The sequence below is a fragment of the Girardinichthys multiradiatus genome, chromosome 8 (genome assembly GCF_021462225.1).
Source record: "Girardinichthys multiradiatus isolate DD_20200921_A chromosome 8, DD_fGirMul_XY1, whole genome shotgun sequence".
NCBI classification, from domain to species: domain Eukaryota; kingdom Metazoa; phylum Chordata; class Actinopteri; order Cyprinodontiformes; family Goodeidae; genus Girardinichthys; species Girardinichthys multiradiatus.
Genome location: NC_061801.1, coordinates 14,684,120 through 14,696,718, shown reverse-complemented (window position 1 = coordinate 14,696,718; position 12,599 = coordinate 14,684,120). Strand labels below are relative to the sequence as shown.

Below are 12,599 nucleotides of genomic sequence, written 5' to 3'. Positions count from 1 at the left end.
ACTTCATGAACACCCATGGGGGATTTGCATTACAGCCTGCTTCCATCTTCACGTCTCTTAAAAGGCAGGAGACGGCTTACTGCAAAGCAATGAATGTCAAATGGCAATCTTTAAGCATTGATGTGGTAGATCACCTATCACAGCAATATGTCACATAAATTCAACTAGAAACAAATTGCAGATAACACCTACCATAGCTGTTATCTTTAATTTGTGGCTGAATTTAATCCACAACGCTGTGTGCACTGTAAAATTGGTGACAATATCATAGAACAAAGTGCTTTGATACTGAATAGTACAATAGTTTTAAAAAGTTTATATGGTGGTATTTGGAAAACATGTATTTACTTAGGTGGTACTAAATTCATATTGGATTTTTTTCTTCAAATAACTGACACGTAAGACCTGGTTAGATTTTAATTTAGTAGACTAGTGAAAGCATTATGTGTCTTTAGTACTGCTTGTTTATTTTGCCTTCATTATGGAATAATGCTCATGTCTTCCCATGACTAATCTTGATCTCTGATAGTGTATACAAAAGAGGAAAATGCTGAAGAATATTTCAAGAATTTGCCACATCTAACTGCCTCTTTATATTCAAATTCCCTTCTGGATGTTGTCTGTTATTGTTTCCAAAGTATGACTCCTCCAGTCTTTTTAAATGTAATTGCTGTTATTGTGACAGTGCAACTTTTATTTTTCTGGCAGCGGGGTCCAGCCTTTTACTGCAAAGCCTTATTAGCCTTGAATAAGTGCTGAAAGATAGTTATGTCAGTTCTTATTTTCTTCATCTGTGATCTGTAAGTGATTAAACGTTACACAATAGTAAAGAGTTTATAATGACTATTCAGTAACTGCTGTGCCTTTTAAGGAAAACATGCTGCTTCTCTTTTTTATAAAAAATACAATTCAGTTTTAGCTATGAAGCAATAGAAATTTGGCATGTTTCATTTGTTTTTTGTTTGTGTGTATACCTGGAAGGTTTTCTCTACAGTTTCAAGAAAGTATACATAGCAATTTCCAGTCCTTCATCTGTTTAAATGTTTAATTACATGATCTAATAATCACCCTGTACTCGTGCATGCAGGTGACCAGTTGGAGTCTCTGCATGAGTTTCCCTGAAGCTTCTCCCATTGAACCCCCATACCCCACTCCCTCATCCAACACTACCAAGATTTACTTATAAAATGGCATATCTGCTATTACCTTTTTAGGTTTAGTTTTTGTTTTTATTTTGCCAAAATGCCTTACCGAAGTCTAAGTCGAACATTAGAATGGAGAAAATAAAGGGATTTAGGTGACTTTAAAGTGGCATCAATGTTGATGTCTGTGGTCAGAGGAGAAAGGCCAGGCTGGTTTGATAAAATAGAAAGACAACAGCTCAAATAACCACTCATTGCAACCATGAGCGCACATGTTGAACCTTAAAGCAGTTATGCTGAAGTAGCAGAAGGCCAGACCAGGTGCCGCTCCTGCTAAAAACAGAGAAGTGAGGCTACAATTTGCACAGGCTCACCAAACTTAGACAACAGCCGATGGGAAAATTGTTGCCCGATCTGATGAGCCTTGATTTCAGCTGCAACAGTAATATGGTGTGTACAAATATGTACAAAAATGTATGAGGAATGTTTCTGACTACTTGTTAAATGTATGCAACAAAGAAAATGGCAATTCTAAAAGCAGAAGGCGATTAAATCAATATTAGAAATGTGCAGCTAAAAATGGCCAGTGAGTGAAGGTGTACTACAACCTATGGTGTGTTCAGTTGTTTTTTGTTTTCTCTGCAGTGATTCTGTGTTTAACTGTGTCTAAATCTTGGGCAAAGTCTTGGCTTCCATTAGCTGTATGTACTTTGTGTTTCTGTTTTAAGGAAACTAGTCCTGGACTAATGCTTTTATGTTTTGACAGCTTGTAGAAACTACATAATTCATAATAATTTGTATAAAATGCCACTTTCATAAAAAGTGTCTTAACATAATGAGTTTAATCTTTTTATTTAGGGAAACCATAGTCTTTAATATGTCAGTCGGTCAGTCATTTTCTACCGCTTATTCCATAGTGGGTCGTGGGGGAGCTGGTGCCTATCTCCAGCAGTCTATGGGCGAGAGGCAGGGTACACCCTGGACAGATCACCAGTCCATCGCAGGGCAACACACAAACAACCATGCACACACTCATTCATACACCTAAGGTCAATTTAGAGTGACCAATTAACCTAACAGGCATGTCTTTGGACTGTGGGAGGAAGCCGGAGTACCCGGTGAGAACCCACGAATGCACGGGGAGAACATGCAAACTCCATGCAGAAAGACCCCAGGCCAGGAATTGAACCCAGGACCTTCTTGCTGCAAGGCAACAGTGCAACCAACTGCGCCACCGTGCAGGCTTTAATATGATTTAATTCTAATTTATGACACATTTGTGCAGACATCTTGGTGATGTTGTTAAAAGATAGTGATCTGTCATGATCATAATGTTTAGTCACTTTAATCTAGTATTATCTATTTTTGGGCAAATGTCCATATTAGATAAACTGCAATAAATTAATTTATTGTGTGACAGTGCAATGAGGACTTTTCATTATGCCACAACTTTTTAGACTCAGAGAAAGAATTTCAATGATGTGTGTGACAGAACAATTGCACAGACTTGCTGAACTGGTTAGCTTAAACAGCAGTTGTTCTCTGCCTCTTATCACACCCTTGATATTCTGTGGTCGGCTGTGATCAGCTTTCAAGTGCTCAGGTTTGTCAATGTACTTGAGATCTGTGGTTTCTTTTTCTCTGCAGTACTTTGGCAAAGCTCCTGACATGTCAAGACCCTGATTAGAATGATAATGCAAGGAGAAAACATGAATAGGTTGATGAAATACTGAAGCAATAGTGTGTCTGCCTAGTTTAGAGTATTGTACCTGACAAAAATCTTTCTTTAATAATCAGAATGAGAAAAGCACGACCCATCAGTTTTTGGTCTGACTGGCCATTTTTTAATTTGTGACAGCTTTTTAGCAGTGCCGTCAGTTTTGTAAAGGGGGAATTGGAGTCTCTGTACATTTCAAAACATCTTTGTAGTTTTACATCGGCTTAAAGCGCTTTGAGGGCCTTGATGCTGAAAAGCGCTATATAAATAAATTTGACTTGACTTGACTTAAAAGTATGTTTTATCAAGAAGGTTAAGAGCTTGTTTTGTTCAGAATACAGGGAGACATGAAAGTTTACCTAATTGAAATTGTAGATTTATTGACAGAAAATATCCAATAGGCATATACTTACATACAATAAGACACATACAGTCATTAAAATAAATCAGACAACCTAATAAATATTCAGTTCATTCAAATAAATTGTTCACATATTGATGTTTAATCTTTATTTTTATGACCTGGAAAAGAAATATGTTTATTTACAGGTAAAGAACAAAAATTAAACCTGTTTTATTCATTAAATAAAAAATACACAAAATATATACAGTAAATATAAATGTGTAATTTAATGTGTGTACTGTATAATATAATGTATGTATTTGTATTTTATATGCATATCAAAGTTGATACACCATAGCCCGTAATAGCTGGTCTAACCCCTACTGGCTTAAACAACTTCAGTGAGAAGCTTCTTGGGGCCATCCACTAGTCTCTGACAACGACCTGGAAAAAGATAGCAAGATACCTCCCATTCTGCTGTGAGATGTTTGAGGGGTCTTCCATGTACAGTTCATTTCAAGTCACCTCACATCATCTGAATATGAAAAAAATATGTGCTTTAGCTCACACCAGGACTTTCCATTTAAATTCAATTCACTTCAGTTTATTTATATAGCGCCAATTCACAACACATGTCGTCTCAAGGCACTTCACAAAAGTCAGGTACATACATTCCAATTAATCCTAATCATTGAACAATGCAGTCAGATTCAGTTATTTATTCAAATTGGATAAAAAGTTTTTCTATCTAAGAAAACCCAGCAGATTGCATCGAGTCAGTGACTTGCAGCATTCACTCCTCCTGGATGAGCATGTAGACAGTGGACAGTCACTGGCGTTGACTTTGCAGCAATCCCTCATACTGAGCATGCATGTAGCGACAATGAAGAGGAAAAACTCCCTTTTAACAGGAAGAAACCTCCAGCAGAACCAGGCTCAGTGTGAGCGGCAATCTGCCACGACCGACTGGGGGTTTGAGAGAAAGAACAGAACAGAGACACAAAGAGAACAAAGAAGCATTGATCCAGGAGTACTTTTTATGGAAAGGAAAAGTAAATGTTGAAGGATGAAGATCCTTTAGTCGTTTCACCTAGAAAGAAAGAACAGATCAACTCTGAGCCAGTTTTCAAGGTTAGAGTCTGAAAGATAGCACAGAGTTAGTCACAGTAAAATCTCAGTCAATTGCCATGTCTAGGAGAAAGAAAGGGTTAAACACTGAAAGACAGGGCCATGTGGATCATCGGTAGAGGGTGAGCATTAAGTTGTTGCCAGCAGAAGCTTGGATGATGCAACTCTCCAGAAAGGTGTCACAGGTAGACACAGAGTCAGGCCAGGTGTAGCTTCTAGGAAGAGGGTGTGTTTGCACCTCAACCATAACTGAGCCGGTTTAGGCTAAACCTGACTCCCCTTTGCTCCATCCAACAGGGAGGGAAGAAGACGGAGGTAAAAAATATGGAAGATAACTCAGGATAACTTAAGCCACTAACTATAAGCTTTATCAAAAAGGAAAGTTTTAAGCCTAGCCTTAAAAGTAGACAGGGTGTCGGCCTCACGGACTAAAACTGGGAGCTGGTTCCACAGGAGATGAGCCTGATAACTAAAGGATCTGCCTCCCATTCTACTTCTAGAGACTCTAGGAACCACCAGTAAACCTGCAATCTGAGAACGATGTGCCCTGTTAGGAACATATGGAACAATCAGATCTCTGATGTATGATGGAGCTAGATCATTAAGGGCTTTATATGTGAGGAGGAGAATTTTTAATTCTATTCTGGATTTAACAGGGAGCCAATGAAGGGAAGCTAAAATAGGAGAAATATGATCTCTCAGAATCAGAATAAGCGTTATTGCCAAGTTCGTGCATACAAACAAGGAATTTGACTCCGATACACTTTGCTCTTTTGTTCAGTTTTTGCATTACAGAATATACAAATTCTGTATTCTCTTTTTAATTTTCATCAGAACTCTTGCTGCAGCATTTTGGATCAGCTGAATGTCATATTGTTGACGGCCAACTTGACCCACATGCAGAACAAATACAAAGAAACAGAGAAACGTTTAGTAAACTTTTATTTTGGAACCCATGTGCAGGGAACTGAAGAAGCAGGAAGACTGCAAGGGAAAATGGACACAGGTGAGAAACCACAACTGAAATTCTCAAATATGTTCTATGGTGAAAGCTTACATGAAGTAGAGTTAAGTCTGCCAGGGAGAGAGGTTGTGATCCTGGTGAGCAGTGGCTACGCAGCACGGCATAGCAGGTGAGTTCAAAGAGGTTTGGAGGAGGGTGGACAGTGTTCGCATGAAGCTGTGAGGACAATATCTGATCAGGCTGTCAGCGGAACAAAAATAAGGATCCAGAGTCCATAAAACAGTTTGAAAGTTCCTTTCTGATGTCTCACAAGAACGAAGCTTAATCAACTTGAGACAAAAACAAAACATTAGTCAATGAGCAAGGAACAGAATCTTCTCAGATAAGCAATAATTTTAAACCTAGAATTGGCCAGGTAAAAGAGGCAAAACACTCAGGCGTCAAAGAACTGGCTCGCATCCTATTTATAGTCCTCAGCTGATGACAATATGCGAAACACCTGACGACCAGCTCCTCAGCTCCTAAAGCCCCTACTGGTGGAAGAGGGTTAGTAGCAGGCAAAATGACCAGGATCTGAAACTGAAGGCTTTTAACTGCATTTTGTGGACATCCTGATAGTAACGAATTACAGTACTCCAGTACTCCAATTCTCAACAATTTCTTGATTCAAGTCAGTCCTTTGTACTGCATTTTTAGTTTTTTAACCATGTATATGGATGGGAAGAAACTTGTGCCATCAGAAACTGAATCTGAATTGCTCTGACTGAATTTGTATTTGTGTAATTTGAAAATAAATGCATTGGTTTGGAAATGAATTTCACTAAACTGAAACTGAATTTTATGATTTAAAACTGAATTCCATTGCTTTTAAAATGTACTTGGTTGTATTAAAAATTCAGTTTGACTACTTTCACTTTCAGGTCTGTAATTAAATTTCAGTTCCAAAATTCTTTTTTTTTTTGTGTCACACATCCGGGTCCTTGAGGAGAGCTACAGATTAATCAAACACAAATTCATCGATTTACGTTTCACATCAGGTTAAACTTCCTTTACGGCATTTTAAGCCGGAGCAGTGCAGCATACATGAGCTTGGTGGGTGTCAATCACCAAGTGAAATGAACATCAACATCTATTTTGTCATGTAAACAAATGATGGTCAAACAGTAACACTTATGCTACCTGTAGCTATTAGCTAAACATGCAAGATTAGCATAGCGTGCTGCCGCGGAGCTGTGAAGCCGAACAAATTGAGCCTGAAGGTTAATAACGCTGTCTCTACTATAACTAAACGGTTTTTATTTATCCTTTTATTTACATATTGCTGATGGCTTATAATGTTGTTTTGTTTTAAAATGTTATTGTTTTATGATCTTGTTCATTATTCAGCCATTTAAAATGTTGAAAATATTTTTTGTGTTCATAGATATAAAAATCTAACACTAAATAAAATACACTGATGACAAATACCATTTGTTTAATTTATTTATAAAGCTTTAAACAACTTAAACACTAACATTAACTTAAGGAGCAAAGTTTAAATCAGTTTATTTGCAGAGCATAATAATAATAATCATTATTATAATAAATAAACCAAACATTAATATTAGATTTCATCTGACTGAATTACATCTGTTTAACTTCCACCCATTGGGGAAACCCAGCAGGATTTTGAAAACAATGTGAGTCAGCTGTTCTCAACCACCATGTCAGCTGACAGCTGGCGAGGCGAACAGCTGCTGGGGCATACATCGGTGCATTTGTGCAATTAAGCAATATCTTGATAAACAGATCAGATATTTTAGGTTTACACAACTACATTCTTGTATAAAAACATTGTAAAACTTCAGTTGTTTCACAGAATGCGCCACATATCCAATTTTATTTATTTCATTTATTCACAACTTTTTTTCTCTCCTCCGGCCTTTGCTACTTCCGTTTGAGAAATCTACTTCAACCTGCAATGAATCATGGGATATGGTGGGACATGGAGGATACACTGGACCCATCCTTCAAATCTGGGGAAAAGAAGGATGCATTTATTGGAACCTTGGAGATTGGACAGCATTCGTCGCCTCATCCAGGACGTTATCGGCCTACAAATGCGTCCTTCAAAGGACCCAGTCCTGAATTTGGACACAGCAATAGTGAATGACATCCGTGAATCAGTAAATCTGTGTTTGATTAATCTGTGGCTTCAAGGACCTGGATGTGTGACACAAAAAACTGAATTTTGGAACTGAAATTGAATTTTAGAACTGAAAGTGAAAGTAATCAAACTGAATTTTCAATACAAAGCAAAGCAATATTCAAAGCAAACAAGTTCAGTTTTAAACCATTATATTTAGTTTAACTTTAGTGAAATTCATTTTCAAACCAATGCATTTAATTTCAAATTACACAAATACAGATTCTGTCTGAGCAATTCAAATTCAGTTTCTGATGGCACAAGTTTCTTCCCATATATATGGTTTCAACACCCTTTAATGAGATGCCAGAGAAAGTGTCAGAGTGACCACACTGTATAGAATAACTCTATAATGGGCTGTAAGTGTTGTTTGAACGTGTGGTGTATAGAAAACCCTCAGATGCAAGGGCAGAACATGCAATGACTGTTATTTTAGGGTTTTGTTCAGAATGATTTATGCATGATTTGCTGTATTTTAACAATGGCAAATTGTAGAACCCAAAGGATAATATTCTCCAAATTTGCCAAATTTACTGTAGGCTTAGATGTTGTAACTATTAGCAATTTCTGGTATAAGGATTTCATTCACACAGATTAGCACTGAAAAATATTAAAGGTTCACACCCTATAGCACAAACAGTAATTTTACGAACTAACATTTTTTAAGACTTTGGTTTGTTTTTATGAAAAGTCTGCTTTTATCTTTGGATTTACAGAATTACACAAACACAATCAATGACGTTTTCAGTAATTTATGTTAAAATGTTTACTCTGACATTATTCATCATTTTAATTTCATATAAATTTTTGCTTCTGAAAACAGGCAACTACTTTTTAGTTGAAGCATCTGGGTTTGAATGAGTAAAGGTGAAGGTTGGTTTTTACCAAAATAAACAAATAAAAAAACTTAAGAAACATAATGCATAAATTGGCAACCAAACACACAAATCTAGTTACTGGTTCACCTCACTTTCTCTTTTGACTCTGTCTGTGCATCAAGGCCCCACATCTGTGAAAAAGTGCCATCAGGTCCTATTAAAATACATCCTTAACAACCTTAAGGGTTGCTTTTACAATCTGTTTGAGATGTTGCAAAAACTTTTGTTGAACTTTAAAAGGTTAGAAAATATATGCTTTTGCATTAGTCAGCACAAGACTAAAGCATAAAACCCATCTTTAATTTAAAAGTATGATTTCCGTTTACATGCTTTTTTTTATTTTTTGCAAAGAATGCACTCCTGTGTCCTTTGCAGCTGAAAAGAGCAAGCCATCCTGAACCAGCTGCTGAACATCCAACTGAACCTATTCAATAGAAGAGGTTGAGACAGCGTGTCATTGACAATCAGACATGCCACTGGAGCTGGAAACCTTTTGTGACGGTCCAGCTTTGGCAGCAGCCATGACAATCCCTCACACTTACATGGAGGGTGACACTGTGGGACAGAGGTGGAATCATAGTTATTCATTTAAAATGAGTGTTCAGACTTGAAAGGTGACTGAGGAGAGCAGATAGATGCAGGAAGAAAGAGCTCAGCATTTTTAAAAGAAGGCAGAAACGTGAGCAGAGTTCATTGCAGGTGAAAAGAACCTGATGTCACAGGAAAGTAAAATACCTGGTTTCTCTGTTATACAACAACATTTTTTCTGAACATGAATACTGTGACTTCCAGCATAAATCTAAAGAAAACAATGTAAACATTTAAATACAATCAGTTCTCAATCTCAGTGCCATCATTGTAAACATTTTGTTAAACGCATTTTTTCCACTTCAGCTACCAAAGGCCAAGCTAAACAATCCCTAACGTTTATAAAAAAAATGAAACAAAATAAAATCTGTTCCAACTAAAATAAGGAATCCTACCAATCCTACTTAAATTTTTGTAAAACTGTCTTGTCTGAAGCCCAGGCATGTTGAGAAGATGCAGAGTACCCTCATCTGGTTGCCACCACACATGCTTGATACCATCTGAACCCAATAAATTCATCATGGTCTCTTCAGACCACAGGACATCATTCCAGCTATCTATGTCATAAGTCTGCTTGTCTTCTTCCTGGATTTAAGATCTGTAAGGAAGATGTAAATAGGTTTATTCAGCGTCAGAAAACCAAGAAAGCTCCAAGATCTGACAATGTCTACCCCATCATGCCTGAGAGCCTGCTCTGATTAACTGGACCCCTTTTTCACTCAGATCCCCACCAAGTCCCTGGAGCTGTGGGAGAGTGCCTCCTGCTTCAAGCGTTCCACCAAGAAATGCAATATCACAGAGATAAATGATTACAAGTATGCTGCCCTAATGTCTGTGGTGATGAGCAATTGATGTTGAAGCACCTGAAGGACATCCCAGGCCCCCAGACAAACAGGTTGGCAGATGATGCAGTCAACTTGGGACTACACTTCATCCTTGAAAACCTCTACCGCCCAGGGAAGTATGCCAGGATTTTGTTTGTAGACTTTGGCTCAGCTTTCAACACCATCAAGCCACATCCTAAATCAGAAGCTCACCCCACCCAGCTCACAGTGCCAGCCTCCACCTGTTGGTGCATCACCAGCTTCCTGACTGGCCGGCTGCAGCAGGTGAGGCCAGGGAGCATCTTCACCTGCACATGAACCATCAGCCCCGGCTCCCCCCAGGGATGTGTCCTGTCCTGACTCCTCTTCTTTCTGTTCATAAATGACCTCAGCGAACTCGTCTATAAAACTCCTGAAGTTTGCATATGACACCAATGTCATTGGTCTCAGCCAGGACAGTGTTGGTGTACGATCAGAACAACCTAGCAGAGATTGTACTTCATGTGGCAACTCAAGAAACACAAACGTCCACAGGAGCTGCTGGTCTTTGACACTGCCATCATTCAGTCTCTCCTGTGTTCATCCATCACTGTGAGGTGTGGCTCATCTACAAAAAGGTCAGGTCTAAACTGCAATCAACAATTAGGTCTGCAGAGAGAATCATCAGGGCTGACCTTCCTCCATTCAGGACTTATACAGGTCTAGGGTCAGGAAAAGTGCAGCTAACATCTCTGCAGACCCCACACACCCTGAAGACAAATTGTTCAGACATTTACCTTCAGATCGGTGCTGAGTGCTATTTGCAAAAAGGAGTCACCGCAGAAACGGTTTCTTGCCCCAGGTCCTCTCTGATGAACACTTAACAGTCAGAGTGCCCAGATCGATACCATACTGCAGTATTTTTAAGCTTCGAACTCTGGTATCAAAAGCTAAAGTAGAGATGATTATTTATGTTTTTATTTGATCTAGTCTTGATTATTGTAACAGCTATTTTGTTAATGAATAAAACAGGTTTATATTACTATAAAATTACAACCCAATATGGGGTTTTAAGTAAACTGCTATGGCTGACACTGAAATGCCATATTCTCTCCTGAACAGGTCAGACCAGCCTAACACATTGAGAAATATTACTAAACCAACTAAGCAGTATATAATACACTGCATCATTAAATGCAGCATAAACATACATCTACATCAAAATTTTTTTAATACGCTATCACTTTTAACATTATTAGAACAGGTTTCCATGGTATCTGAGTTATATTGAGTTGGTTTGTTCTTTTTTCTTTCTTAACTTTCACCTGATATTTGAATAGAAATTTAAATACTGTTAAGAACTGTTTAGTAAATCTTTAAAACCTTTAATACTGAGGGTAAACCCTTTCCTCTGTTTAAGGACTGCATTAGAGTCAAATCAGATTTTAGTGCTAATTAAAATCATTACTTGAGATGCAGCACTACTAATTGTTTTACAATTTGCACAGCTCAAATAAAAGTGTGATATTCTATTGCATGCATTATGGTCCTGATCAATAGCATAGAATAATGCAGTTAAATATTTCACACATTTCTGTACATTCTGTCTGGAGTATTTGTGCCTCCATCAATCTAGCCCTGTCCATTTACTATTACGATCTGCCATTTAGTGTTTTGTGTTTGTTTACTTTTTCTCAGTCAGGTGTTTTTCTGTTCCTCCAGGTCAGTAGTTCACTTCAGTTAGTTGTTATTTCCTAGATTCTTGTTTCATGTGTTTGTTTATGTTTTCCTATAGATCTGTTTTCCCTGGGTTTTGTGATTATTTTAGTTTATTTTCTTTCCCTGCTTTCCCTCTGCTCATTAGTTTAATCAGACATATTCTCTCAGCCTCCCTGCAGCCTGTTCCACACCTGTTACATGTTTCCCCTGATTACCTGCCTCCCTGTTTCATTGGTCCATACTCCACTGCTGGTTTTCATTGCTCCCTGCTGGTTCCTCTTGTGAATGTCCCTGGCTACAACCCTGTTACCTTCCTTCAGTTTTGCCAGTCTGTTACCTGTTATCAGTTCTCTGTTTTTTTTCTGGGCTTGATTTCTGAGGATTGTTGCTCATGCTCAGTATGCTGCCAGTGTGCATGTAAGTCTTCATTTCATTATCATTATTAAACTCTTAAACAACTCACTATGTGGCTTCCTCACCATCATCTGCACTATGGTCCTGCCTCTAATTACCCAGATGTGACATATACTGTATGTGCAAAAATTATATGATGAAATCATCTCTCTTGATTTAGCAAAATGCAATACATGTGAAAAGATGATAAGTGGTATAATTGTGTCTCCAGGTTCCCTTCAAGCCCCCTTCCACTCAGTGGCATGTGACATTATTGTACATTGGACTAACTGATGATGCTGGCAGGTAGAAGGTCCTGCTGGAGACTTTTAAGAGGTGAGGATCCAATTTTCTGTCTGACAGACACAGGCAAAGGTAGCTAGGAACCTGCTTATTACTGGTGACATCTCACAAATATGGAGCACTGACTAATAGCCGAACATACCTCATGAGAGCCTTTAATGGAAGGATGCTGGCAGGAAGAATGTATGATTTCAGTTAACAGCCTTTTATTCAAATTACGCAGAGTGTTCTCACTTCCTTTTTGGTATATAAGACATTACCTCATCCTGTACTGCCAGACCAGCATAAGCCTGTTGTGCCAACACATAAAAGGATGGGCACAAATTGATATGTCATAAGTGTAAATAAGTGTAGCAGGTTTCTTGACAAAAAATTACTTTAATGATAGATGCCTTTTTCTGAATTCCCAAATTGGCATTGTTTTTACAATGGAAAT

At 38.1% G+C, this 12,599-nt stretch overlaps 2 long non-coding RNA genes across 4 annotated transcripts in view; one reads left to right on the top strand and one right to left on the bottom strand.

The window, feature by feature from the left end:
- Positions 1–5,255: 5,255 nt before the first annotated feature.
- Positions 5,256–5,717, bottom strand: LOC124872233. The gene is made up of 2 exons (XR_007039229.1): positions 5,388–5,717; positions 5,256–5,314 (listed from the first exon to the last, which is right to left on the bottom strand). It is a non-coding gene; the product is annotated as an uncharacterized LOC124872233 (long non-coding RNA).
- Positions 5,718–11,725: 6,008 nt separating this feature from the next.
- LOC124872020 overlaps positions 11,726–12,599 on the top strand; it is a 36,159-nt gene continuing 35,285 nt past the window's right edge. For all 3 annotated transcript variants that reach the window (XR_007039183.1, XR_007039182.1, XR_007039184.1), the window contains exons 1-2: positions 11,726–11,884; positions 12,093–12,196. This is a non-coding gene — a long non-coding RNA (uncharacterized LOC124872020). The remainder of the gene's footprint in view (positions 11,885–12,092; positions 12,197–12,599) is intronic.